The sequence below is a fragment of the Pleurodeles waltl genome, chromosome 2_2 (assembly GCF_031143425.1).
Source record: "Pleurodeles waltl isolate 20211129_DDA chromosome 2_2, aPleWal1.hap1.20221129, whole genome shotgun sequence".
Lineage (NCBI taxonomy): Eukaryota > Metazoa > Chordata > Amphibia > Caudata > Salamandridae > Pleurodeles > Pleurodeles waltl.
This window is the reverse complement of record NC_090439.1, coordinates 1,021,474,519-1,021,502,016: the sequence shown is the minus strand read 5'-3', so window position 1 is coordinate 1,021,502,016 and position 27,498 is coordinate 1,021,474,519.

Here is a 27,498-nt window from a genome sequence, read left to right as displayed (position 1 = left end):
TCTGCCTGATTTTGAGGGGTAGTGTGTTCCATGTCCGGGCTGCTAGGTAGGACAAGGATCTTCCTCCTCCTGTACCTTTCTGGATCTTGGGGACAGCTGCAAATGCGAGCTGGGAGGAACAGAGACATCTGTTGGGAACGTAGAAGGCGGTGGTTGAGGTATGTCGGTCCTACATTGTGTAGTGCCTTGAAGGTATGGATCAGGAGTTTGTATGTGGAGCGCTTGTTGACTGGAAGTCAGTGTAGGTCTCTGAGGTGGGAGTATATTCAGCTGTGCCGGGGGATGTCCAGGATGTCCAGGATCCAGCAAAATATAAATGTTGTAGATTACACACAAACCTATTCAGAAATTCAGTAAGCCTTTGTTTCACCAGTACATGATATCTTCAGGAAGCCAGGCACATTTTGCAACACAAGAACATAACTTTTCCACAGTGAGCGAGGAGAAATAATTTCAAAACATTCGCAGTTTAAACATTGCAGCTGCATTTCTAACATGAGCCCTTTTTAAAACAAATTCTAAAACATGCAGCATAAAACATTTCATAATATTTAAACTGTTAATCTTTTTAGTACATTTAATAATAAACCAACAAAAATATATTTCTTTAGACAGTTATTTATTATTATTGTCGAACTACATTTATGGGTGCCACCAGGGTGCTCATGTTTTCTAAAGCGCACGGTTTTCTAAAACACTTGTTTTCAGCATTCCACATTTTAAACATGCTTTTTAATTTTGTTTTAGTAGCACACTTTTATTAATGATGTTTGCGCTCCATCAATGACCTTAGCCAAGCCCTTCTATTAATTTGGCAAAACCTTAGCACTCCATAACAGGTGCAACGATGGCACTAAAAGCTCCAGTTAAACTCTAGATCACATCTAGCTCAGGTTCAAGGATAGCTTTTGCCAGTACTCCTTGTTTCATAAGGACAGTGTGTTAACCAGGATGGTGGAGGTGATGCTTTCCTTCCCTCTCATCGAAAACCAGTCAGACATGACTATCTGAGTGAGGAAGAGAGGACAAATATATGACTTATGAATGAGAATAGGACATCCTGATGTTACCTACAAAAGGGAGGTGGGTGCTCATGGGTGTGTCTTCTGAGGCTTGGGCCCTCTCAGGTGCTCCTGCATCACTGGAGGATGTCTTCAATGAGACACACCATGAGAACCAGCAGTGAGGCAAGTGCAACATTGCACCTCTCAAACTGACAGGCCAGCGCGCAGTCTGCTTCTCCAGCCAACTTACATGGCCTGTGCCTGCTGACCCAAAGATCGCCCATCTTGTTCCTCAAATGAACTTTAAGCTCATTCACTCATTCAACTAAGTGTCCACTCCTTTTTAGGAGACCCCATACACTAGGAAAGTATAGATTTTTTGCAAGAGCGATTGCCCAACCACCTTTGAGGATATATGTTCCTTTTTAGGATCCGTTTGCTAGCTTTGTAAGGGACATGTAATTACAGTAATGGATAATGCATTTGTTTTGATATGTATGTCTAAGAAGTTTATTCCTAGAAGGTAAGATGATTGTTGTTTATTTTTATTGCCAGTGGGATTGAGTGGCAAGAGCTCTCGCCTTACACTGCAGAACCTAGAATGGCGTTTAGTATTAGGTTAATACCCAGTTGGTGACAGGTCATCTGCCCAAGGTTTTGCCCAACTGTCCAGTTCACTGTCACATGGATATCTGTTGTGCCTGGTGGAGCAGATTTGTCCTTTCAAGAATGCAATAGGAATCGGACCTCTCCCCGGAGTGAACTGGAGTCACCTTGATTCTCTATCATAAGACAAACTCAGGACACCTAACCTTCCCTTTGCCTCTGACCCTCAGAGATGACGTCACTATGGGAGGGAGCTCCTGTCCCTTATTAGGTCACTGAAAAACACCAACCATCCGAAAATATATCTAGAATGTGTTACATCTGGATAGAATCAACACTATGCCAAAGTGAAAGGCTGTTAATGTGGCAAGCTTGGCAAGTTGGTTGGAAAGCTATCCTAATTGCCAAACCACAAGAAGTCCCACGTCTTCTAGGGTTGGTTGATTATACAGATTTTAGGGCGAATGGTGTTCATTTGAAAAGTCAGTAAAAATGAGTAATATACTCTGAATCAATGTTGCATTACTTTGAGGTCGAACTCTTAACATTATTTTCCCTTTTGCAAACTAGCTGGATTACAGCCTCATCTCTAAACCCTAGATCTCTTGACTCTCTCTACCTGCCACACTGATTACCTTTGATTACCTTCTTCTTACCTGATGTCAGCATTTTCCTATATGTTCAAATGCTTCAGGCACATTTTCTAAATCATATAAATATGCATCAGTAGTCGCTCTGGGCAGCCCCCACCGCCAGCAGCAGCAAACCTTTTACTACATTTTGTAGTAAAAGGGGTGGGGCATTGGGGATGACAGCCACGGTGGGGAGTGCCAGAGCGCATGTATGTTTGGCATGCTGTCTCGGGCCGGCCATACACATATGCGCACTGTGCTCTCTCCAGCCGGCATTGTGTTGCCGGGCTGGAGAGAGCAGGCACAGAATCTGTCTGCCTGGTAGCACTGTGACCTGTGCCTGCAGCCTGCATGGGAGGAGCAGCACAGCGAGAAGTGGAGTTAAGTTTAAAAAAAAAGAAAGTTTAAAGTTGATTAAAATTCCTCCACCCCCCCTCCCTCCCCCCACCTCCGCCCAGTCCCTTGTAACCCCGGGAAGCCACCCCTGTTTATGATTTATCAGTGCATTTCTTACTTCTCGCTTTGTTTTCATCTTATTTCCCTTACACCTCTTTTTTTTAAGCATCTGGATCGATTAGTCCATGTACAACTTTTCTACTTTCAGCTTTCAGTTACCAACATGTGAATGTTTGCTCTATTCATACCTCAGAAGCTGCTTTCTTTTCCTGTGATTAATATTTTTACATTTGTTCACCTCTCTGCATTTGGGGTGAACGGTTTCCCTCATTCGTTTGTTGTTATACCAGATACAAGTCATACATGATCAAAATGTCAATTCATAATATAATTTTACAAAAATACATTACAGAAATAAACGTAATAATTTCAGCCAAGATGGTTACATAAGCAAGATTATATAAACCACCATCCATTTATTGCCAGCCCTTAAACCTCCCAACTCTATGCCATCCTCTCGGAACCCGAGTTGCCAATACATACTAGCTATTCTGCATTACCTGCGGACCCATCCTCTGTCTCATTCTCCCCTCATTCTCACCTTCCTCAGGCTTAGACAACGTACCCATCCGTACCGCTGATATAAATTGCACAACTATGGTCATTTTTGTTTTTTAGGGGCACATTAACTGAGAAGCTAAATGCACTGAAAAATACCCATGTTCATCTACTGAACTAAATATTCTATGCCACTTCTCCTGAGCGTAATAGATGGTACAAAGGAGGAATTGTGGGGCATATTTATACTCTGTTTGCGCCGGAATTGCGTCATTTTTTTTTACGCAATTCCGACGCAAGACTAACTCCATATTTATACTTTGGCGTTAGACGCGTCTAGCGCCAAAGTCCATTGAGTTTGCGTCATTTTTTAGCGTGGACACCTACTTTGCGTTAATGATATGCAAGGTAGGCGTTCCTGTCTAAAAAATTGACTCCGAGGCATGTGCGCCGTATTTACACTCCCGGGCAAAATTCACGCCCGGGAGTGGGCGGGTCAAAAAAAATGACGTACGGCCGCTTTTGCGCTGTTTTTTAGCGCCTGGACAAGGCAGGCATTAAGGGACCTGTGGGCTCGGAAGGAGCCCAGAGGTGCCCTCCCATGCCCCCAGGGACACCCCCTGTCACCCTTGCCCACCCCAGGAGGACACCCAAGGCTGGAGGGACCCATCCCAGGGACATTAAGGTAAGTTCCGGTAAGTATTTTTTAAAAAAAAAATTTGTGGCATAGGGGGGCCTGATTTGTGCCCCCCTACATGCCACTATGCCCAATGATCATGCCCAGGGGACAGAAGTCCCCTGGGCATGGCCATTGGGCAAGGGGGCATGACTCCTGTCTTTGCTAAGACAGGAGTCATTTCTATGGGGGTTGGGAGTCGGAAAAAAATGGCGCAAATCGGGTTGAGGCGAAAAATTTGCCTCAGCCTGACTTGCCCCATTTTTGGGCGCCCAAGCTCCATATCCCCCTACGCCGGCGCTGCCTGGTGTACGTCGTTTTTTTCCACGCACACCAGGCAGCACCGGCGGCTAACGCTGGCTAACGTCATTGATTAAATACGGCACCCGCATGGCGCTTCAGAATGGCGCTTCAGAATGGCGTTAGCCGGCGCTAATTTTTTTTACGCAAAACTGCGTTAGCGCAGTTTTGCGTCAAAAAGTATAAATATGGCCCTGTATTTTGTATAAACGCAGCCCTCTTATGATCGAATCCGCCATTTAAGAGGCCCTCTTCCATTGAAGGTTACAAAGCTTGTCCATGTCTTATCCTCTCAGATCAAAATGATGTCCTCTTTACAGTCCATTCACACTAAACTAATAACCCATTGCTCTGATGTGGTCAAATACACTCTAACTATTAACAGGAGATATTCCATGGTAAGCCAGCTCTCTACCTTGTCATAGAGCTGCCTATAAATAAAAGAGACACTTCATTTAAAAATAATATTTTTATTGCCATTTTGTCATTTAAACAGTACGACTGGTGTAACACAGGACCAGATAAAGCGGGATTGTGAACGGTTGTAGATTTTAAACAAATAAGGTGCTTGCAAGCCACTTACAAAGGATGAGGTTTAGAAATTAGAATGTCTAGACTAAGGCCTGATTTAGGGCAATATGTATCACGCATGTTTGCGGATGCAAATGGCCGATTGGTGCTGAAATTTGCCGGGTTTAGGGTGGGTATGTAATTTTGGGTTGAAGGGGCATTTTTAGGGTTTAGGGTTAGTATGGGTTTTTGGGTGGTAAGGGTATTTTTAGAATTTAGAGTGGGTATGGGTTTTTAGGTGGTAAGGATAATTTTAGCGTCTAGGTTGGGTATGGGTTTTTGGGTGGTAAGGGAATTTTTAGGGTTTGGGGTGGGAATGGGTTTTTAGGTGAAGGGCTCATTTTAGGGTTTAGGGTGGGTATGGGTTTTTGGGTGGCAAGTGAATTTTTAGGGTTTAGGGTGGGTATGGGTTTTTTGGGTTTAAGGTGTCTTAGGGTTTAGGGTAGGTATGGGTTTGAGGTTGTCAAGTGTTTTTAGGGTGTAGTGGGGTATGGGAGGTGGTTTGATTAACGTAAAGTAATTGAAATTACTTTACTTTAAAAAAAACATAGAAATTCACTGAAAAAAACAAAGGTTACAGGTATGTTATAATTAGGAAATAGAATTTGAAAAAACCATTGAAAGTCACTTAAAATACCAAAGTTTACAGGGACGTCATAGTTAGGCTTACATTTTAAATGTACAAAACAATAGAACTTCAGCTATTATAGTTAGAGTTAATTCAAGTAACTACAACTCATGCCCTAAGGTAACTATAACTTGCACCCTCGCAATGCACTGCTAACTACCCCAGTTTTAACAGCAACTTTTGCATTAAAATTACTGATGAGATAACTGTGCATGGTGGGGACATATATATATTACCTAGTGGCGGTTGCCACTAAGTAGTTATAATTATGTTGTAGTTTCCCTAGGCAGAGCATTTTCTCTTTTGCCTATAACTTTGGTGCTACTTGACGAATATTCACAAAATGCTCAAAACATATACTTTGGTCAGTTCTGATGCTGTCTTGAAAGTTTCAGGGTGATCTGTCAAGCAGGGGCTGAGAAAAAGGGGGACCCCAAAACACATTTTCCCCATTCATTTCCATAGGACCTTTAGATGTGTCTGCAGCCCAAACTGCAGAACGGAATTACACCAAGCTTGTGTGCTTTGGTGCAAATCCAGTCAGTAGTTTCTGAGATATTAGAGTTTTAAAAATATAGATATATAGGTATGGGGACCCTCCTCGGAACTGGACCCCACGGATCCTGAGGAAAAGGAAGGCCCTGATTGGCTGGTCACAGCCTGACAGAAAAGTTGCAACCACCATTTTGTTTGTCGCATCGACTCAGATTGGGAAAAAGAGAGTGCAAAATCACATAAGGGGTCAGGATACTAGTATCCTGGCCCCATATTACAGATAGAGGGTCCTTATGGGCAAAGAAAATTGGCCAATTATTTTTTTGACAGGTGATCCGCGAAACTGCGGATCCACGGGTGGAACCGTAGATCCGGACCTGCAGATCCACTGATGGAACCACGGTCACAGAGGAAAAATTGAAAGAAAAAAAACATCCACTGCATCCAATCTCATGCTGCACAAGTCCGAAGGCCATGTGCTGCTTGGGTTTGGGTGCATTCAGGAGGTTTAGCTGATGGGCCTGGCTATAGACAGGGCCCTGCGGCCACCCCCTGCCATGCAAGGCTAAAGGCCATGCACAGAGCTACTTATATTTATGTCTGTGCGTGCTAAAAAAACATCGAAATTCACTGAAAAAAACAAAGGTTGAAGGGCGCGAGTTATAGTTACTTGAGTTAATCCTAACTATAACTGCTGAATTTCGATGTTTTTTTTCAAGGAAATTCAGAACCTAATTATAATGTCCCTGTAACCTTTGTGTTTCCCCTGTCTTTTTGGCTTCTGACCTCCTGTTTTTGATCCTGTGCTGAATTCTGTTTTTTCTGGCTTTAGGACTCTGGGCACTTTACCACTGCTGACCAGTGCTAAGGTGCAAGTGCTCTTTGTCTAAATTGGATTGGTTTTTCCATGATTGCCATATTTTATTTACCAGTAAGCCCCTAGTAAAGTGCAATGTGTGTGCCCAGGGCCTGTAAATCAAATGCTACTAGTGGGTCTGCAGCACTGATTGTGCCACCCACAAGAGTAGCCCTCTAAACATGCCTCAGACCTGCCACTGCAGTGTCTGTGTGTGTAGTTTTGAACTGCTAGTTCGAACTGGCAAGTGTATCCACTTGCCAGGCCCAAACCTTCCCTTTTTCTACATGTAAGCAACCCCTAAAGTAGGTCCAAGGAAGCCCCATTGGCAAGGCGCAGTGTATGTCAAAGGTAGGACATGTACTCCTGTGTTTTACATGTCCTAATATTGAAATACTGCTAACTTCGGTTTTCACTATTGCAAGGCCAATCTCTGTCATAGGGCCATAGGTCAACATGGAGATTGAAATATCTTTTAAGTGCAGTTTCCCATAAGAGCAGATAGAGATGTGGAGTTTGGGGCTTCTGAACTCACAATTTAAAAAGACATATTTTAGCAGAGTTGGTTTTTAGATTGTAAGTTTGAAAATGCCACTTTTAAAAAGTGGGCATTTTCTTTCTTAACCATTCAGTGCCTCTGCCTGGCTGATGGCTACACTTCTGGGTCAGACTGACAGTTGGGCTGTTCGTGAATTCACTCTAGACAGTCACACAAGAGGAAGCTAAGGTTTGTCCTGCATATCCTAATGCATATCCTGATGGGTCTTCTTGGGCTAGAGTGGAGGGAGGAGCTGACCCTTGCATCTGAACAGGGCTCTGCCTGCCCTGACACAAAGCAGTCTTGAGCCCCCTAGAGTGTGTCTGGGGCCAGGACAGGGAGAGGCAGTGTCTTGTGTACTACAAAGACTTTCCTTTGAAGTGTGCCAAAGGCAGAAATGCTGAGAGTCCTGACTTGCCAAGTGGTGCTACGTCCAGTCCCAGGGCCCTTGGAAGTGGGAGCTAGTGACCTGAAGTAAAATCCACCTTCAGAGGCCATTGCAGTGAAAAAATCGATGCAGCGCCTGTACCGTAGCTGGAAAATTGACACCGTGCCTGTCTCACAGCTGCGAAATAGACAAATCGCCTGCTTCAGCATGGATCCATTGTTGCTGTGCATCTGGATTTCCACGCATCATCCCTGGGCATCATTTTCTTCACCGACACTGCACCGCAGTAAGGAATAGATGCATCCCAGCCCGGCGGGAAAAGAATCCATGTATGGCCTATCCAGCGGGAAAATAATCCACGCATCGTCCATCCGGCGGAGAAAGATTCCATGCATCACAAACCCGGCGAGAAAAGAATCCACGCATCGCCCATCCAGTGGGGAATTAATCGACGCATCACTTACTTTTCTGACACATCATCTCCTTTGTGGACCGCATTATTTTAGTTTTTGAGGCATTCAAGATACTGGCCCTCATTATGACCCTGGCGGACGGGGGAGAAGTGGCGGTAATACCGCCAACAGGCCGGCGGAAAAAAAATGGAATTATGACCATGGTGGTTACCGCCATGGTCATCTGCCACTTCTCCACTCCGACCGCCAGGTCGGTGACGACCGCTGGGCTGGAGACTTCAGTCTCCATCCCGGCGGCCGTCACGAGACCGTCGGCGGTATCACGACCCTGCATACCGCCATGGATTTCGGATGGTTGGAACCGCCATGAAATCCATGGCGGTAGGCACTATCAGTGCCAGGGAATTCCTTCCCTGGCACTGATAGGGGTCTCCCCCACCCCCCATCTCCACCCCGAGTCCTCCCCCTAAACCCCCCACCCCCATGCCACCCCGCAAAGGTGGCAGGACCACCCTCCCCACCCCTACCCCCAACATTGAAACACTCCCACCCTACACGGATACAGACACCACCATTACACATACCCGCACACATACCCGCACACATACCAACAGACACACACACAGTCATACACGCACACATACATACACGCACACATATTCACAGACACACAAACAGACACGCACACATTTTCTAAACACACAACACCCCCTGCATGCATACACGCACTCACACACCCCCTCTACATACTCACATGCACACCCCCATGCACACGCACAAAACACAACACCCCCCCACCCCCCTCCCCTAACAGACGATCAACTTACCTTGTCCGTTGATCCTCCGGGGGACGGGATCCATGGGGGCTGCTCCACCACCAGCTCTCCGTCACCAGAACACCGCCACACCGAATCATGGGAGGTGGAGCAACCTCCACTTCCCCGCCGACCGCCAGTATGGCTGCTGGCGACTCTCTGTCCGAAAAAGGACGGAGGGCTTCCAGCAGTCATAATACGCCGCGCGGAAAACCGCCTGCACTGAGGGCCACTGTGTGTTATAAGGATACAACCACTGATTTTTCAGGATGAAGACTCTTTTAAACCTTTAAAAACTGATAACTTTATTTATGTATGCTGGATTTTTGTCATTTTGGTCTTGCTTTACTCAGAGAAATATTGGCCATTTTTCTGAACTGGTGTTGAGTACTTTTGTTGTGTTTTCACTGTGTTACTGTGTGTGCACAAATACTTTACACATTGCCTCTGAGATAAGCCTGGCTGCTTGTGCCAATTTACCAAGGGAGTAAGCAGGGGTTATCTTAGGTCTGTGACTCCCTTACCCTGACTAGAGTGAGGATCCTTACTTGGACAGGGTGTAAACTGACTGCCAACTAGAGACCCCATTTCTAACACTGTCTATATATAAATATAGAATTTAGACTTATCTGTTTTTCTACAATGCATATGCATTTATGATGGTATATATATATATGTATATATATATATATATATATATATATATATATATATATATATAAATATATATATATAAACAAAAGGGTTTTTACTTACATGTAAAATACCTATATTTTCATGGCAAAGGCACCCATGGTAAAGGCATATCCACTGTAAAAAAAATTGTGCTTTCAAAGACTTTCGTTGTAAAGACATCTTTGTTGTAAGACCATTGTTGTGAAACCATTCATTGTAATTGCAGTCATTGTTCAACCCGTGCAATGTCATAAGGAAAATTTGTTAAAAAGGACTTTGATGGTACCTGATCTAGGCTTACCATAAAAACTGCAAAAATAATGACATGTAAGGTACTTTATGAAGAGATAGGGTCACAGAGAAAGGAGTCAAGGACATGCTTGTTACAGTGAGGGAAGGCAACTAGCCAATGAAATAAGTTAAGTCTAAATATCAGAAGAAGGAAATTCTGGGGGTGCTGGGCATTACGTAGCAAGAATCACATTGGGCCATGAAAAGGGGCCAGCAAGATGTAGGATATAATCAAAGGCATAGTACTAACTTGCCCCACCTTCCTATCCCTTACATTGAGTAACACATGTCCCTCAGTGTCCATTCGATGAGGGAGAAAAGACATGGGTTATTGTCAAACAGATCTGGTCTGGCCTTATCCCTAATCTCCCTCAACCAAGGAATTTCAAGAAAAAAACTGTCTTCAAAAACTGTCTTCATTGATCAATCTTCTAAGTGCCAGTGCCTCACTGCCACAACATAAGAGAGCAAGTCTGAATTTTCTACTCCAAAAGGGTCAGTCCTATCTCATTAAGACAAATAAAAGTGGCAGTACATTTGAGGAGAGAGAGAGCAGGCGGCTTGCAAACCTGTTTTTGCTTAATGACAGCCCAATTGCTTTATATTGGGCCCACGATCCCGCCCGATAGGCAGCCACGCTTTGGCATTTCACCTAAAACATCTAAAAAAATATGGTGAATAGGTCTCCTGGCTAATATAGCAGCAAATCGGAAAAGGGTGTTAATTCTTCTTGCAAACTCACTGTTCTCCAAATGCTGGAGCTTGAAATCTAGGAAGAATTTTGATTTAACTTTTATAGCACTGGACAAGACCATAAACCCGCCAAAAAAGCAGATCCATGCTTAGGAATGGTATACTTGCCCAACAGGAGGAGGTTAAGACCTTGATGCTCCATCCCGAGCTCCCTCCTAAACCCATGTGAAATATCAGTGTTCTGGTGTCATCTGCCCATGCCTCAAGATGAGATGAAAGGACCCAGGTCAGAATTTACACCATTGAGTCCAGGAGTGAGATTGGGCAGTAACTACCCATGTCCCTTGGTCCCTCTTTTTAAAAATGGAGATGATGATTGATTGCCCCCCAGTAGGTAGTTTTCTAGATCGGCTTTCCGCCTGAAGGATATTAGTGACCAGTGGGGCCTAGAGTTCAGTGTGGCTCTTAAAAAGATCCAGCAGAATCTCATCAGGGCTGGAGGCTTTACTGCGAGCACTCCTTCAAAACTCAAGAAGTATTTGGGATGAAAGTTATCCCTTGAGTCTGTGCAGCGAGTATGCTTGGGTTCACTCTTTCCTTGTTCCCTGGGTCCAGCTTAGTAGACCTCCATAAAGAATGATACCTACTCCTGCCCTGGTATAGCAGTTTCTAAGCAGGGTTTGTCAACTTCACTTAGAAAGGGCCGGATCACAATGCCCCAGAATACCCTAAGACCTTTTGTGTGGGTAGCATTCTCAAGGTCCTCCCAGGTGTTAATTTTTAAGGAGATTTTCTGGGCTGTAACTGCCTGCTGGTAGGCATTCCTGAACTGAGCTTCTTCTTGCGGTATCCTGAGGGTTTTTTGGAGAGTGAACCTAAGTGCCTTGTGAGTACTTAAGCATTTTTCATCAAACCAATCTGCCTCCTTGAATGCAGATGGTAGGGCCTATCAAGTGCTGCCTTAATGGCCCCAGAGAGTGAGGAGAAGGCCTCAGAAATATGACTGGGGTCTACCTCAGAATCCAAATAAATATTGAGCAGAGGACAATTGTCTTTCTGGAGTTTTGACATGAAGGCCTCGATGTTGATAGACTCACAATTAATCCTAGAGCCCCTCTTACCATGATCAGAAATGTTGTCTACTCCTGTCTCAGCAACAATTATTGTGCCAGGAAGAAATATCACTGGACAGACTTTGTGACAGGTGATCCATTATTTCTGTTGGATTAATTAGAGAAACCCTTAGACATGATAAAATGAAGGCTGCTTCCATAGGCAGTATGCAAAAATGGAGATTGTGGAAACTGATCTGCATCTAAAACCCCACAAGCATCACGAAGCACTGGGGTCATAGGTGGGCATTATAATGCCCCCCACACCATGCCTAGGTTTTTGCCTCCTCTAAGAGTGAAATAATCCAAGTCCATGTCCAGCCCATGCAATATGCTGGTTCTATCACAAAGAGGGATATTATCATAAGAGTTAATGATGCCCGACCTTGTGCCATCTCTAAATTCGAGGCCAAGCAACTGATAAAAAAGTGCTTTGTAAAAATATATTCTGGTATGTATCATGAATGAGAGGTAAATTGCCAAACCTTCCATCAGTCTGCCTGAGGAAAATAGAGTAGCAGTGAGGGTAAAAGTCTTATAGCCGTTTAGATGTAATGCACTGTGGGTGGAAACAAGGCTCTTAGGGGGTCATTCTGACCCTGGCGGTAATTACCGCCATGGCGGAGGTCGGCGGTAGCACCGCCAACAGGCTGGCGGTGCACCGCTGGGCATTCTGACCGCGGTGGTTCAGCCGCGGCCAGAAACGGAAAGTCGGCGGTGTCCCGCCGACATTCCGCTGCCCTTGAGAATCCTCCATGGCGGCGGAGCGTGCTCCGCCGCCATGGGGATTCTGACACCCCCTACCGCCATCCAGTTCCTGGCGGTTCTCCCGCCGGGAACAGGATGGCGGTAGGGGGTGCCGCGGGGCCCCTGGGGGCTCCTGCAGTGCCCATGCCAATGGCATGGGCACTGCAGGGGCCCCCGTAAGAGGGCCCCAAAAAGAATTTCAGTGTCTGCCTAGCAGACACTGAAATTCGCGACGGGTGCAACTGCACCCGTCGCACCTTCCCACACCGCCGGCTCAATTCTGAGCCGGCGTCCTCGTGGGAAGGGTGTTTCCCGCTGGGCTGGCAGGCGGACTTTCGGCGGTCGCCCGCCAGCCCAGTGGGAAAGCCAGAATGACCGCCGCGGTCTTTTGACCGCGGAGCGGTCTTTCGTCGGGAACCGCGTGGCGGGCGGCGACCGCTGTCCGCCGCGGTCAGAATGACCCCCTTAGAACTAAAATATAAGGGGGTGGTAATTTTTGTATATTTATTGCATTGCATGTTTAAATTGGATGCGAGTGTATTTTAAAGTATATGTAAGTATTCTGCTGGGTGCCTTGCTGATATTTTTCAGCATGGGCACTTTGTATATGTAACTCTAGAAATTTTATGTTTTGTATGAGGGTGGGACATATTTTATGTTTTCTTTGCAGGATTAAAAACAACTACAATTAAGGCAGTTTTTATTAAACCACCCCTATTTTGGGAAGATTTTGTAGGGAAATTGTCTATATGAATCCAACATTTTAAGCATTTTGGGGCATACTTATGAGAAAGTGGCACATCGGTACTGATGCACTACTTTTCTTGCATCGCCCTTGCCCCACCTAACGACACTATGGTTGCACTGTATTCACAATATAGTGACCTTGGTGGTTGTTACCACAACAGAGTCAACATTTTTGATGCTGTTATGACGCTTTTCTGCACTAGCGTCACAAATGTTGACACTAGTGCAGCAAAGCACAGGGAGGCCCATTGACTTTAATGGGTGTGTCATTTAACGCCCGCCTTGAGCAGGCATTAAAAATGGTGCAGTGAAATCTAGTAAATTTCACTGCGACATTTTTGGTCCTCTCTGCGTCAGAACACCCCATTGTAAACATCATGCCTGGTGCAGGCATAATGTAGCACAAAGGGTTGCAAAGTGGCTCAATGCATGCATTGCACCACTTTGCAAATGTGGCACAGGGGAAGGCCACCTTAGCACCACCTTAGCATAAACAATTATGCTATGGCAGTGCTAAGGCAGCGCAAGGGACATGTAAATATGCCCCATTGTTTTTTAATTATTTTATATTGATTGCTTTCCAGTGACATCAGTAAATATTCAATGACATAACAAGTTCATTTTTCCACGAAAGTGCTTTCTATTTTTATCCCAGTTGTGTAGGTGACAACAACAATATGTAGTATTCAAAGAAGTACTTAGAACATAGGTTGTCAGCAATTCCAACATTAGAAGTATCTATAGTAATAGCATTTCTACTTATTACTAGTGGGGTGTTATGAATAGTTTGTCTCTGACAGGTACTGTTCGATGTGATACAAGTCATATATGTCAGAGAGTATAGGTATAGGTAGGGAGTGAGTGAGGAATATGGGCAGGAGGCACTCAGGAGATCTTACCCTGCAGAGGCAGACATGAAGTGGTAAGGGGGGTCATGAATAGGAGGGAGGTGTGCGTTGAAACCAGCCACATCAGATTATCATATAATGCAAGAGAAAAAAAGAGAGACTATGGTCTGTATAGGAAAAAAGGTTTTGTGGTCCGTTTCTCTAAGCCGAGCACTTCTGCTGTTAGCCATTGCCTAAGGATACAAATAATAGCAGTTGCAGGAAAGTGCAAGTGAAAGTGTTTCTGTCTTCTAAGTCGGAGGTGTCATGTAGCATTGCAAGTTTGGGGGACGGTATGAAGAAACAGTCACTTACTGTTGCATTAGAGATTCCGTGGCCACAGTATATGAAATGTCACATTCACAGGACTTATATCTCCATTTCAGTAATTCCCCAACCTGACAGTGCTGAAGAGAAAGTTGATTAATACAATTGTGAAGTACTAATGTCCTAATTAATAAGGTAAAATGTGTGTTGAAACGTGTATCATGTAAAATGGCAAAAGTGGTGGACATCATAATCAATATATGCAAATAGAAAATATTAACATTTAATGCAGAAATGTTTTGTAATTTATTAATATGAATTAATATGAACGCTAATGTGATTTAAAATAATGATTAGTAGGTTGAAATGTGAATTAAAATGTTTTATTAAAATTGGGCACACACGAACATGCCTAAAGTTAATCCTCCTTTTAAATGCCTATGTAATGTCTCTGTCTCAGCAGTTTCAAGAAGCTTACAGTTCACTGTTAATTTGTTTGCTGACCTTTCAGAAACATAACAGAATTGTATTAGATAGATAGTTGTTCAACATCCTGTGTAACTCACATATTGTGGAAAAGTTATGTTCTTTTGTTTGTAATGTTTACTCTTCCTGGAATGAGATAATGTGTTCCCAAGAACAATAGTCTTCAGTACCCATGTATAACCTGCAACAATTGTATTTTACTGCGAAAACTGGTGACTTACGGCCAGTGAAGATGGTCCAATCATGTATGCAGAAAATGAAGAAAAGAAAGTTACTTCTGAAACATGGAGTAAAGCTTCCTGGATGTGACCTAAACCATCCCATTGACTGTCCAATGGTATTCTAGCTAGTTGCTTTCTAGGGTTTTAATATAGTAATGTTTAGACGATGTAAGCTCAGATTTTGTCAGAGAATTGTTCAGCAGTTGTGGTGTTGTTCCTGGGTGAGATGATGCATTAGGTCCTTCGTTTTCTGCCATTAATGATTCAGGTATAATAAGGCCAAACATTGCTGAACTGTGTCCCTTATTCATGTCCTGTTCGAGTGAAGTCCGAAGATGCTCTACTTACGAAGACTTCACTGCTTGCCGACTTTATCCATTTATATGCATTTGTCTTTTTGCAGGTTTTTATGTTTTCACTCTTTTAGAAATCCAACCACATTTTTCGTAAGCGCCCTAGCTTGATGTTTTTCAAAAAATAAATTTGTCTTCTTTTCTTTTTGCATGTATGTCCCAACATGCATCTCTATGTAGTGTAATAGTTAAGGATGTCATCTTCAAAATCGGACTAAATGAAATTGATTTGTTATGGATTCATATGTGTTTGCCAAATGAATTCTGTTTCCATCTATCATATTCTCTTATTGCTATTTAGTGTTGCTATTCTTGAATGTTTAATGATACATTTATTAGGCAGGTGAAGGTCTTTCAGAAGTTTCGGTCAGCCTGTGTTGTTCCTGCACTTACATCATTTGGTTTTTCACATGATTTACGTAACTTTAGCATTGTTAATCTATGGTAATAAATGTACTTTATACGTGACACCTTATAAAAAATAATATAAAAGAAATATAAGGCTGGTCATGCCCACAACACTACCACTAAGCTGCGTGACCTTCACATGCATTGTCTTTCTAAGTCATTAAATTATGATACTAGCCAAGGGTCTCATAGGTAAGCTGGAACATCACATTCTACTGATAGTACATAGCTAACCAGTGAAAAGTGTTCAAATTCTGAGGATCATATGGGCTGTGTAGACTTTACCATATCACATGAATAGACCATGATTCAGTAGATCATACATTATCACTGTCACAAGACACAAAAAATAATTGTGATGGGGCCAGCTGTGTTTACATGCTCTGGTTCATAGAAAGGTTTAGAGCAGGAGAATCCTATATTGAAGATAGCAGCTTTCTATAAGTCTGTCCATTGGGTGGTATGAATAGGAATGTGTGTGTTCAAGAACTGTTTGTGACCAGCAGATGGACAAGGCTGGAGGTGTCTACCGGCTACACTATTTTTCCTATTGACATTAGAAGTCTTGGGCAGAGCCATTAAGGCTAACTAATATTTTCTGGGAGCATGCAGCAGCTAATCAGAACACAAGATATCCACAATGTTAGAACACTTTGGGGCATATTTACAAGCCCTTAGCGCCACTGAAGCATCACTTTTTTGTGACACTCTGGTGGCACTGTTCCTTGCCCGCTGTTTATAAGGCAGCTGTTCGAAATGGGGTCTTTGGTAGGCAGTCAGGTTACTCCCTGTCCAAGCAAGGACCCTCACTCTAGTCAAGGTAAGTCACACACAATCCAAATTATCATGTGCCCACCCTCTGGTAGCTTTTCACTGAGCAGTCAGGCTTAACTTAGAAGGCAATGTGTAAAGTATTTGTGCAATAAGTCATACAACAACACAATATATCACCAACAAAATACACCACCCAGTGTTTAGAAAAACATATAATATTTATCTGGTAGGATGCAGGTCAAAACGATTAAGATGCAATAAGTATACGTTGAGATATCACTGAAAAGTGATATAAAGGGGGTCATTACAACCCTGGCAGACGGTGTTAAAGATGCGGTAATACCGCAAACAGTCAGACGGACAAAAAAAGGGAATTATGAACCTGGTGGAAACCGCCAACAAAGACAGCCACTTTAACACTTCGCCCGCCACGGCGGTACAGACAAGCATCGCGGCGGTCACCGCCAACAGACAGGCGGGAGACAATTTACCGCCCACAGTATCACAACAGGCCAATCCGCCACCTTTTCCGGGGCGGATTCACCGTGGATAAAAACACGGCGGAAACAGCTTTTGCTATAGGAAAACGCTCACCTTAACATATCCCACGAGGAACGACGACTCCATGGACCCGGAACTCCATATACTACCTGCCCTTGTCTTTCTGCTCCTTCACGACCAACAGCGACGTAGGCGCAGAAGATACCGGTGAGTACAGCACCTACGACACGGGGGAGGGGGGAGGCAAAAGTTAGGGGGACACCCACCAAACACCCCCACCCCCACCCTCGCATATTACAACATACACACCAATGCAGTCACAAACATCACAGTAACAACCCACAATTCCCCCGGAAGAATGCAAAGACAATGCGAATTTCGGACAAACTTTGTAATGTGCCAATATACATGTCATACAAAAATAAACAAATATATGTATACTAAAATCACTCTTATTTACATATATACAATCCGAGAAGTAGTGCAGATATGTACACAACAATGTCCGTGCACAAACAGTCCAAAAATGCATGGGCGAGGCCCACAATAGATACCTGACCAAAATCGGAGAGAACACTGCCGGGGCATCAGATAGAAACACTACAGGCACCTCAGGGGGAAGGGAAGGTGGGGCACCTCAGCCACATAAACGCAAAGCCAGATCCACGACGGGGCTCCATGCCCATTGATGTATCCTGGGGAGTGCAAAGCCACAGTCTCTCAAGTCTCTACAGTGGGTGGGTTGCCCACTGTTACATCCTGGGGAGTGCAAAGCCACAGTCTCTCAAGTCTCCCAAGTGGGTGGGTTGCCCACTGTTACATCCTGGGGAGTGCAAAGCCACAGTCTCTCAAGTGTATACAGTGGGTGGGTTGCCCACTGTCACATCCTGGGGAGTGCAAAGCCACAGTCTCTCAAGTTGATGCAGGTCCATACTGGTACTGGGGGGTGACTGGTGCCCAGACTGGATGAGTCTCCCCGTGAATGGTAGTGTCCTGTCACTGTCCCAGCTGCTCATGGGATAAGGATGCCTGATGTGGCGGGCCATTCATTCCTACCCGGTGCATTGCCCTCTTCAGCGGTGCTTTGACATGGCGGTCTTTGCCCTCTTCAGCGGTGCTATGACATGGCGGTCTTTGCCCTCTTCAGAGGTGCTATGACATGGCGTTTCAGCACTGTTCAGCGGTGCTTTGACATGGTGGTCTTTGCCCTCTTCAGCGGTGCTATGACATGGCGTTTCAGGACTATTCAGCGGTGCTTTGACATGGCGGTCTTTGCCCTCTTCAGAGGTGCTATGACATGGCGTTTCAGGACTGTTCAGTGGTGCTTTGACATGGCGGTCTTTGACATCTTCAGCGGTGCTATGACACATGGCGGTCTTTGCCCTCTTCAGCGGTGCTATGACATGGCGTTTCCGGACTGTTCAGCGGTGCTTTGACATGGCGGTCTTTGCCCTCTTCAGCGGTGCTGTGACATGGCGTTTCAGGACTGTTCAGCGGTGCTTTGACATGGCGGTCTTTGCCCTCTTCAGCGGTGCTTTGACATGGCAGTATTTGCCCTCTTCAGAGGTGCTTTGACATGGCGGTTCTGATACGGACATTGGTGTGTGGCATGACGATTTCCACACTGGACATTGGTGAGTGGCATGACGATTTCCACACTGGACATTGGTGTGTGGCATGACGATTTCCACACTGGACATTGGTGTGTGGCATGACGATTTCCACACTGGACATTGGTGTGTGGCATGACGTTCCATCATTGCCCAGCGGGGCTGTGGCATCCTGGCCCTGCCTGGGCTGTGACTCCGGCGGTGGTCTCTGGACCAGTGACGATACTTGAGCCCTCCTGACCTGTGACTCTGGCGGTGGTCTCTGGACCAGTGACGATACTTGAGCCCTCCTGGGCTGTGACTCTGGCGGTGGTCTCTGGACCAGTGACGATACTTGAGCCCTCCTGGGCTGTGACTCTGGCGGTGGTCTCTGGACCAGTGACAATACTTGAGCCCTCCTGGGCTGTGACTCTGGCGGTGGTCTCTGGACCAGTGACGACGGTGCTGGCGGTTGTGTCTGGACCGCCGGAAATGATGGCGCACTTCTCCGCCGTGACACTCACAACAGGCTGGGCAGACTTCCTCTGGACCTTCCCCACCTTTTTTGGAGTTACAGCTGACTCACCAATCGCCTTCGATCCCATTTCACTTTTTGTCCCACCAGGAGTCTTGCCACGGTCCCATCGTCCACTCTCCAATTTCGGAGCCTTTACAGGGGGTGGGCTGCCAGTGCCTTGGCTCCGGGTCCTACTGCCTGCCCTGGTGGACGGTGCACTACAAAACTCTTGAACAGGCGCCACTGGTCCTGGAGGCTTTTTGGCTGAGGCGCTACGACAGGACTGATGAATTGGAGGGGTGGGGGGGTGGGGACAAAAAGGTCAATTTGACAGAGGGACAGTTTCTGACGAACACTGGGATGGGTAGCTGGAGGGGGTCTGGGAGTGGAGGAAGAGGAGGTGGTTGTAGGAGGTGTCACTTTAGATGTTTTGGGTGCAGGTGCAGGTAATGGAGGATGTCGTGAAGTGGATGGATGTTGGGTGAGTGATTGCCGGCGTTTGGGTACTTTGGGAGGGGGCGTCACAGACACACTGGGAGAGGACACAGGGGACGTGTAAATGGCAGTGGAGGTGGTGAGTGCAGGTGAGCGGCGAGTGGTGCTGGGTGTCCTGGTGCGAATCCTAGTGCCTATAGATGTGGTGCATGCAGGTGTGTGTGTAGACGAGACTGGGAGGGAGGAGGGAGAAGAGGAGGAGGGGGACACAGTGGAGACAGTGGATGTTGCTGTGTCTCTATTGGTGTGATGCTTGTGTGAGTGCTTGTGGTGTGTGTGGTGCCTATGTTTGCTTGAGCTACTTGGGTGTGTTGACTTGTCTGCATGCTGGTTTGTAGGTGTGCTTGGGATGGGCTGGGATACAGGGGATTGGGTCTGGGTGGAGGAAGTTGGAGGGGGAGGCTGGACACAGGGACAATTGCTGTCATCAGTGCTGAGGCCAGAGATTGCAGGGTTCGCTGAAGGGCAGCCTGACCAGAATGAATGCCCTCCAGGAATGCATTACCGTGTTGCAACTCCCTTTCTACACCCTGGATGGCATTCACAATGGTAGACTGCCCAACAGTGAGTGACCTGAGGAGGTCAATGGCCTCCTCACTGAGGCCAGCAGGGGTGACTGGGGCAGGGCCTGAGGTGCCAGAGGCGAAGGTGATGCCCACCCTCCTGGGTGAGCGGGCACGGGGCGAACGCTGAGGGGCTGCTGGGAGGGCGGTGCTGGTAGGGGGGGCGGCGGCTGTACCTGTAGAAGTGGGGCACACAGATGGTGCCGCCACCACAGGGGACCTCACATCGGCGGACGAGTCTGTGTCGCTGGTTGGTGATCCGGTGGCCGACGTGAAGCTCCCCTCGCCCTCCGTCCCACTGGTGTATTCAGAGTCTGTGGTGTGGCCCTCCATGGCCATGTGGGATGCAGCTCCCTCGTGCTCCGGTGCCACTGTACCTCCGCCTGTTGATGCTGATGTACAAACGGACAGGAAGAGCAGGAAAAGGGGGGGACAGAAGTAAGAGAATTTTAGTACATGGCATACCGCTACCGTTGGCGGACAAGACAGACGCAGCAGCCCCATGCACAACGCCGCGCTCCTGCCCTCTGCACATGCAATTTCATGGATATGGGCTACATGGCAATGCTGGAAATCTGCGCACATGGATGCCACAGGGGCAACTATACCTCAACTTGCTAGTTTTCTGAGGTGGGGTAGAGTGCCACATGGCCTACATTACGGAGGGGCCTTGCCTAACTAACTCGCCCTGGCCTACGGACACCCACAGCCCACCTCCCCCCCCAGACACCTCCACTGCACGCAAAGTCCGCAGAATGAGTTTGTACTCACCCCCTTGTGTCTGCTGTGATGTCCTTAAGCGCCCATCCAACTCCGGGTAGGCCACCGCCAGGATCCGGAACATCAGGGGGGTCATGTTACGACGGGCACCCCTCCCACGTTGGGAGGCCATCCCCAGCTGAGCCTCCGCCGTCTTCTTGCTGCAGCGGCGAATGTCCTCCCATCTCTTCCAGCAGTGGGTGCCCCATCTCTGGTGGACCCCCAGGGTCCGGACCTCCTTGGCGATGGCATGCCAAATGTCCCTCTTGACCTACATGACATGCACAAGGGAAGAGGAACAGTCATTACCAATTTCACCATCAATGTGTGTGGCCCCCTCCATACTCTGACCATGTGGCCCATTTATTCCCATGCTTTACTGTAGTATGACTTCTGCCCCCTTCCCTCTTCCACCCAGCCCTCTCCACCCAGGCCTAGCCCCTACAACGTGCTCCCTGTGCACTAACCTGTTGGTCTGGAGGACCGTAGAGTAGCGTGTACTGGGGGAGGACCCTATCCACAAGTTTCTCCAACTCCTCCGATGTGAAGGCAGGGGCCCCAGACGCAGCAGTCATAGTCGCTTCCAGACCGAGGTCACAGCAGCACTAGCAGTGTATGTCCTCTCCTGTCGAAGGTCAGGTATCTAGTGATTGAAGAGAAAGAAAATGGCGGTGACGTCCGCGGCGGTGACGTCCGCGGCGGGGCGCATCATCACCGCCGGCGCACCTGTTCATTGGCTCCTGGGACCCATAGGGTCCATTGTTAACCAATACAGCATTGCGCCGCGCTCTACGACCGCCTACCGCGACGGTGTGCAATGCCAGCGCTGTTACCCCACAATCCCATTGTCCCAGTTTAGAGGTCAGGCAGCCGCCATTTCAGGGGCCCACATGGATTCATTTTCAACTGCGTCACACATACTGAGGCCTACACTCAACACACATACAGGAAGGGTTAATTGTCTGGGGTTTAATCGTGACCTACAGGTTTGACCGTGCCACAATCCAGGAACTGTGTACCCAGTTGGAGCCAGAGCTGATTTCACCAATCCGCCATCCGACTGGAATCCCCCCTGACGTGCAGGTGCTGTCAGTGCTCCATTTCCTTGCAAGTGGGTCATTTCAAACAACAGTGGCCATGGCATCAGGGATGTCCCAGCCTATGTTTTCCAACGTCTTGTCCAGAGTGTTGTCTGCCCTGCTGAAACACCTAAGGAGATACATCATTTTCCCTGAAGTGGAGGATTTGCCTACAGTGAAAGGTGACTTCTATGCCCTTGGACATATCCCCAACGTCATAGGTGCCATTGATGGGACCCATGTAGCTCTGGTCCCCCCCGCAGGAGTGAACAGGTGTACTGAAACAGGAAGAGTTATCATTCTATGTATGTCCAGATGGTCTGTTTGGCAGACCAGTACATCTCCCAGGTAAATGCTATGTTCCCTGGCTCTGTGCATGACGCCTACATCCTGCGCAATAGCAGCATCCCTGATATGATGGGTGAACTCCAGAGGCACTGTGTATGGCTAGTGGGGGACTCTGGTTACCCCAACCTTTCCTGGCTATTGACCCCACTGAGGAATCCCAGGACCAGGGCAGAGGAACGGTACAATGATGCCCATGGGCGGACTAGGAGGGTTATCGAGCGCACCTTCGGCCTTCTTAAGGCCAGGTTCAGGTGCCTCCATATGACAGGTGGATCCCTATTCTACTCACCGAAGAAGGTGTGCGACATCATCATCGCCTGCTCCATGCTCCATGCTTTGCGACGCCAGGTGCCTTTTCTGCAGGAGGATGATCCAGATGACGGTGTTGTAGCAGCTGTGGAGCCTGTGGAGCCTGTGGACAGTGATGAGGATGAAGCTGAGGAAGACGAAAACGACAACAGGGAGTCAGTCATACAGCAATATTTCCAGTGACACACAGGTGAGCACATTTTCTATTTTACCTTTACATTCACTTTCACACATCTACCTCTATCCTGTACCTCAATTTCACTCACTATTTGTTAACTGAGTTGTCCCCTTCCATTTCAGTTCCACAAGTGTGGTAACCTACGTGTCAACTGTTTGCATCCTTGAAGGGCTTGTGATGTGTGACATAGGTATGTTAGACTTCCAATGGGTAACCCATTATGCAACTGTAATTGATTATACAGATTTACAAATCATTGACTGACTCCATTTTTTTTGGTGTTTGAAGGGTGTTTATTTAAGTGTACAAAATGAAGGGGGGTTGTAAAATGGTGATGGGTGATGTTGGAGGAATGTCCATGGCAGAGTCCAGTCTATTAGTCTCACAGGTACATTGTACATCTGGGCATTGGAAGTGGAGCTGGCCCAGTTCCGATTTGGGCAGGGTAACAAAGGGAGGACTATCAGGGTGGTCTTATTTCCTGGCGGGGGTCTTGACATCTTTCTCTGTCCTGATCCTGGATCTCAGTGCCCGCTTGCGTGGTGGTTGTCTGTCTGCAGGGGGTGGGGTGCTGGTGTGGTGGTCCTGTGGCGGGACGTCCTGTCCACTAGCGCCGGCGGAGGTGGTGGGCAGTTCGTCATCCTGCCTAGTGTCAGGGGCCCCTTGGAGTGCCACGGTGTCCCTCAAGGTCTTTTGAATGTCCGTCAGCACCCCTACGATGGTGCCCAGGGCGGAGCCGATGGTCCTGAGCTCCTCCCTGAACCCCAAATATTGTTCGTCCTGCAGACGCAGGGTCTCCTGTAACTTGTCCAGGACCGTGGCCATCGTCTCCTGGGAGTGGTGGTAGGCTCCCATGATGGAGGAGAGGACCTCGTTGAGAGTGGGTTCCCTTGGCCTGTCCTCCTTGTGTCGCACAGCAGCCCTCCCAGTTCCCCTATGTTCCTGTGCCTCCGTCCCCTGGACCGTGTGCCCACTACCACTGCCCCCAGGTCCCTGTTGTTGTTGGGGTGGTGGGTTATCCTGGGTGCCCTGTAGTGGTGGACACACAGCTGATTGACCTGTCCTGGGTAGGGAGGTTTGGGCCCACTGGGTGGGTGCTGTGCTGGTGTTACCAGAGGGTGGCAGCTCGGTGTTGGGCTGTGGCTGGGCAAGGGGAACTGACTGTCCCGAGGCCCACGATGGTCTGGGCTGGTCATCAAGATCCAGTGGGGCAGAGCTGCTATCGTCACTGTGGTCCTCTTCTGGGGGTGGAGTGGTGTTGTCTGGACCCTCTGGTGTGGTGACATTCCTTTGGGTTCCTGCGGGGGTATAAGTACATGATTATTGCATGTGTGTGTTTCATGGTGTGCAATGGTTGGGTGTGCGTGAACCCCAGTGCAGGCATTCCTGTGGGGGGGGCTTGTGTGCTGATGGTTGGGGGGTGTTCTGGGTCTGTGCAGTGGGCATGCTTTGGTGATGGGTGTCGATGCTTAGTTATTTCATGCAGGGCTTGGGTTTGGGATGGGTGGTTGGTGTAATGGGTAGATAGGTGAGGATTTGGGGTGATAGGGGAGGGTGTGATGGTGGGGGTGTGTGATATCATGCAGGTAGGGTGGGGGTTATGATAGTTAAGATTTGACTTACCAGTGTCCGTTCCTCCAACGACTCCTCCGAGGCCCTCAGGATGCAAGATGGACAAGACTTGCTCCACCCATGTTGTTAGTTGAGGGGGAGGAGGTGGTGGTCCGCTGCCAGTCCGCTGTACCGCGATGTGGTGCCTGGATACCGTTGAACGCACCTTCCCCCGTAGGTCATACCACCTCTTCCTGATGTCCTCCCTATTTCTTGGGTGCTGTCCCACAGCGTTGACCCTGTCGACTATTCTTTGCCATAGCTCCATCTTCCTGGCTATTGATGTGTGCTGTACCTGTGAGCCAAATAGCTGTGGCTCTACCCGGATGATTTCCTCCACCATTTCCCTGAGCTCCTCCTCAGAGAAGCGGGGGTGTCTTTGGCATGACATGGGGTGGTGTGTGTGATGTGTGGGGTGGTGTATGTGTTGATGAGTGTGGTGAGTGTAGTGGTATGTGGTGTTTTGTGCGTGAATGTTGTGTGGGTGATGTGTCGTGTGCCTCTGTGTGGTGGGGTTGTCTATTGCTGTGCTCTCTTTGTCGCCTTCAACTCAAATTTTTGGTCGTAGGGGTTTGTGGGTGATGTGGGTGTGTGTTTTATATTGTGTTGGGTGTGTGGGAGTGTTGTTTGTATGTGTATCAGGTGTGTGTATTTTGAATTGTCCAATGTGGCGGTGTTTTGGAGATGTGTGTGTATTTTGAGCGTGGCGGTGTGTACCGCCAATGGAATACTGCGGTTGAAAGACCGCCGCGTGGATTCGTGGGTCATAATAGCATGGGCGTGTTTCTGTTGGCGTGGAGGTGGAGGATTTGTTTCCGCATGTTTATCGCTGACCTTTGGTGTGGCGGTATTGTGTGGGTGTCTGGATTTCGGCGGATTCCGTGATGTGTGTCATAATAGCTGTGGCTGTCTACCGCGGACGCGGCGGTGTACTGGCGGTCTTCTGCACGGCGGTAAGCACCTTATACCGCCAATGTTGTAATGACCCCCAAAGTGTCTTAAGTACTTTAAAAGCAACACAAAGGGCCTGATTTTAACCTTGGCGGACGGCGGAGGCCGTCCGCCAAGGTTCCGCCGCCAAATGACCGCACCGCGGTCACAAGACCGCGGCGGCCATTCTAACATTTCCTCTGGGCCGGCGGGCGCTCTCCAAAAGAGCGCCCGCCGGCCCAGAGGAAATGCCCCTGCAACGAGGACGCCGGCTCAGAATTGAGCCGGCGTAGTTGCAGGGGTGCGACGGGTGCAGTTTGCACCCGTCGCGTATTTCAGTGTCTGCATGGCAGACACTGAAATACTTTGCGGGGCCCTCTTACGGGGGCCACTGCAGTGCCCATGCCATGGGCATGGGCACTGCAGGGGCCCCCAGGGGCCCCGCGGCACCCCCTACCGGCATCCTGTTCCTGGCGGGAGACCCGCCAGAAACAGGATGGCGGTAGGGGGTGTCAGAATCCCCATGGCTGCGGAGCGCGCTCCGCAGCCATGGAGGATTCCCCCGAGCAGCGGAAAGTCGGCGGGAGACCGCCGACTTTCCGCTTCTGACCACGGCTGAACTGCTGCGGTCAGAATGCTCGTGGGAGCACTGCCAGCCTGTTGGCGGTGCTCCCGTGCCAGGGTCAGAATGACCCCCAAAGTCTCTTTCAAGCACAAAGTATCTGGTTCGCGTGAAAAATCTCTGCAACGAACCGCAGAGGAGGAGATGCATGGAAACAAAGGGGTGTGTGTCTATTTCTCAGGCCGCACACGGCGATGCGTTGTTTAGTTTACACGCAAGGATGGCTGTGCGTCAATTTCCAGCGTGCGGTCGTGGATCCTCTTCCGGTTGCGGGGTTTTCAGACGCCCCGGGGACAATGCATGGATTTCCGGCACTGCTAGGACGAAGTCACAGGAGCTGTGTCGAATTTTCTACCGCACAGCAGGCTCTGTGTCGACTCCTCTCTGGAAGTTGGGCTGTCATTCTGGCTCAGCTGTGCATCAATCCGGTGAGGCCGTGCATCAAATTTCCAGTTGCTATGCTGGCGCTGCATCGATCTTCTCATTGCGAAGTCGGGCTGCATTGTTCCGGTTCGTCGTGCGGTGAAATGTTGACCACAGTGCAGGCTATGCGTCGTTTCTGGCAGGCTGTGCATCGAATTTCACTGCAGAAGGAGTCCTTCTTGTAGAGATGAAGTCTTTTTGGTCCTGAGACTTCAGGGAACAGGAGGCAAGCTCTATCCAAGCCCTTGGAGAGCACTTCTTCACCACAGCCAAAGAGCAGCAAGGCAGCTGGGCAACAGCAAGGCAGCAGTCCTTCACAGAAAGCAGATAGGTGAGTCCTTTGAGCAGCCAGGCAGGTCTTCTTGGCAGGATGCAGGTTCTGGTTCAGGTTCTCTTCTCCAGGAAGTGTTTGAGTTGGTAGGGGCAGAGGCCCTGTTTAAATACCCAAATGTGCTTTTGAAGTGAGGGAGACTTCAAAGAGTGGCTTAGAAGTGCACAAGGTCCTTTTTCAGTTCATTCCTGTCTGCCAGGGTCCCAGTAGGGGATGTCACAGTCCTTTGTGTGAGGGCAGGCTACTGTCTTTTGACATGCAAGTGTCAGGCCCTCCACCCTCCCAGCCCAGGAAGACCCATTCAAAATGCAGATGTATGCAAGTGAGGCTGAGTATCCTGTGTTTGGGGTGTGTCTGAGTGAATGCACAGGGGAGCTGTCAACTAAGCCCAGCCAGACGTGGATAGTAAGGCACAGAAGAATTTAAGTGCAGAGAAATGCTCATTTTCTAAAAGTGGCATTTCTAAAACATTAATATTAAATCCAACTTCGTCAGTCAGCGGGATTTTGTATCACCATTCTGGCCATACTAAATATGACCTTCCTACTCCTTTCAGATCAGCAGCTACCACTCAAACAATGAATGAGGGCAGCCCCAATGTATGTTAGCCTATGAAGTGAGCAGGCCTCACAGCAGTGTTAAAACAAATGTAGGAGTTTTACACTACCAGGACATGTAAACTACTCAATCACATGTCCTGTCTTTTG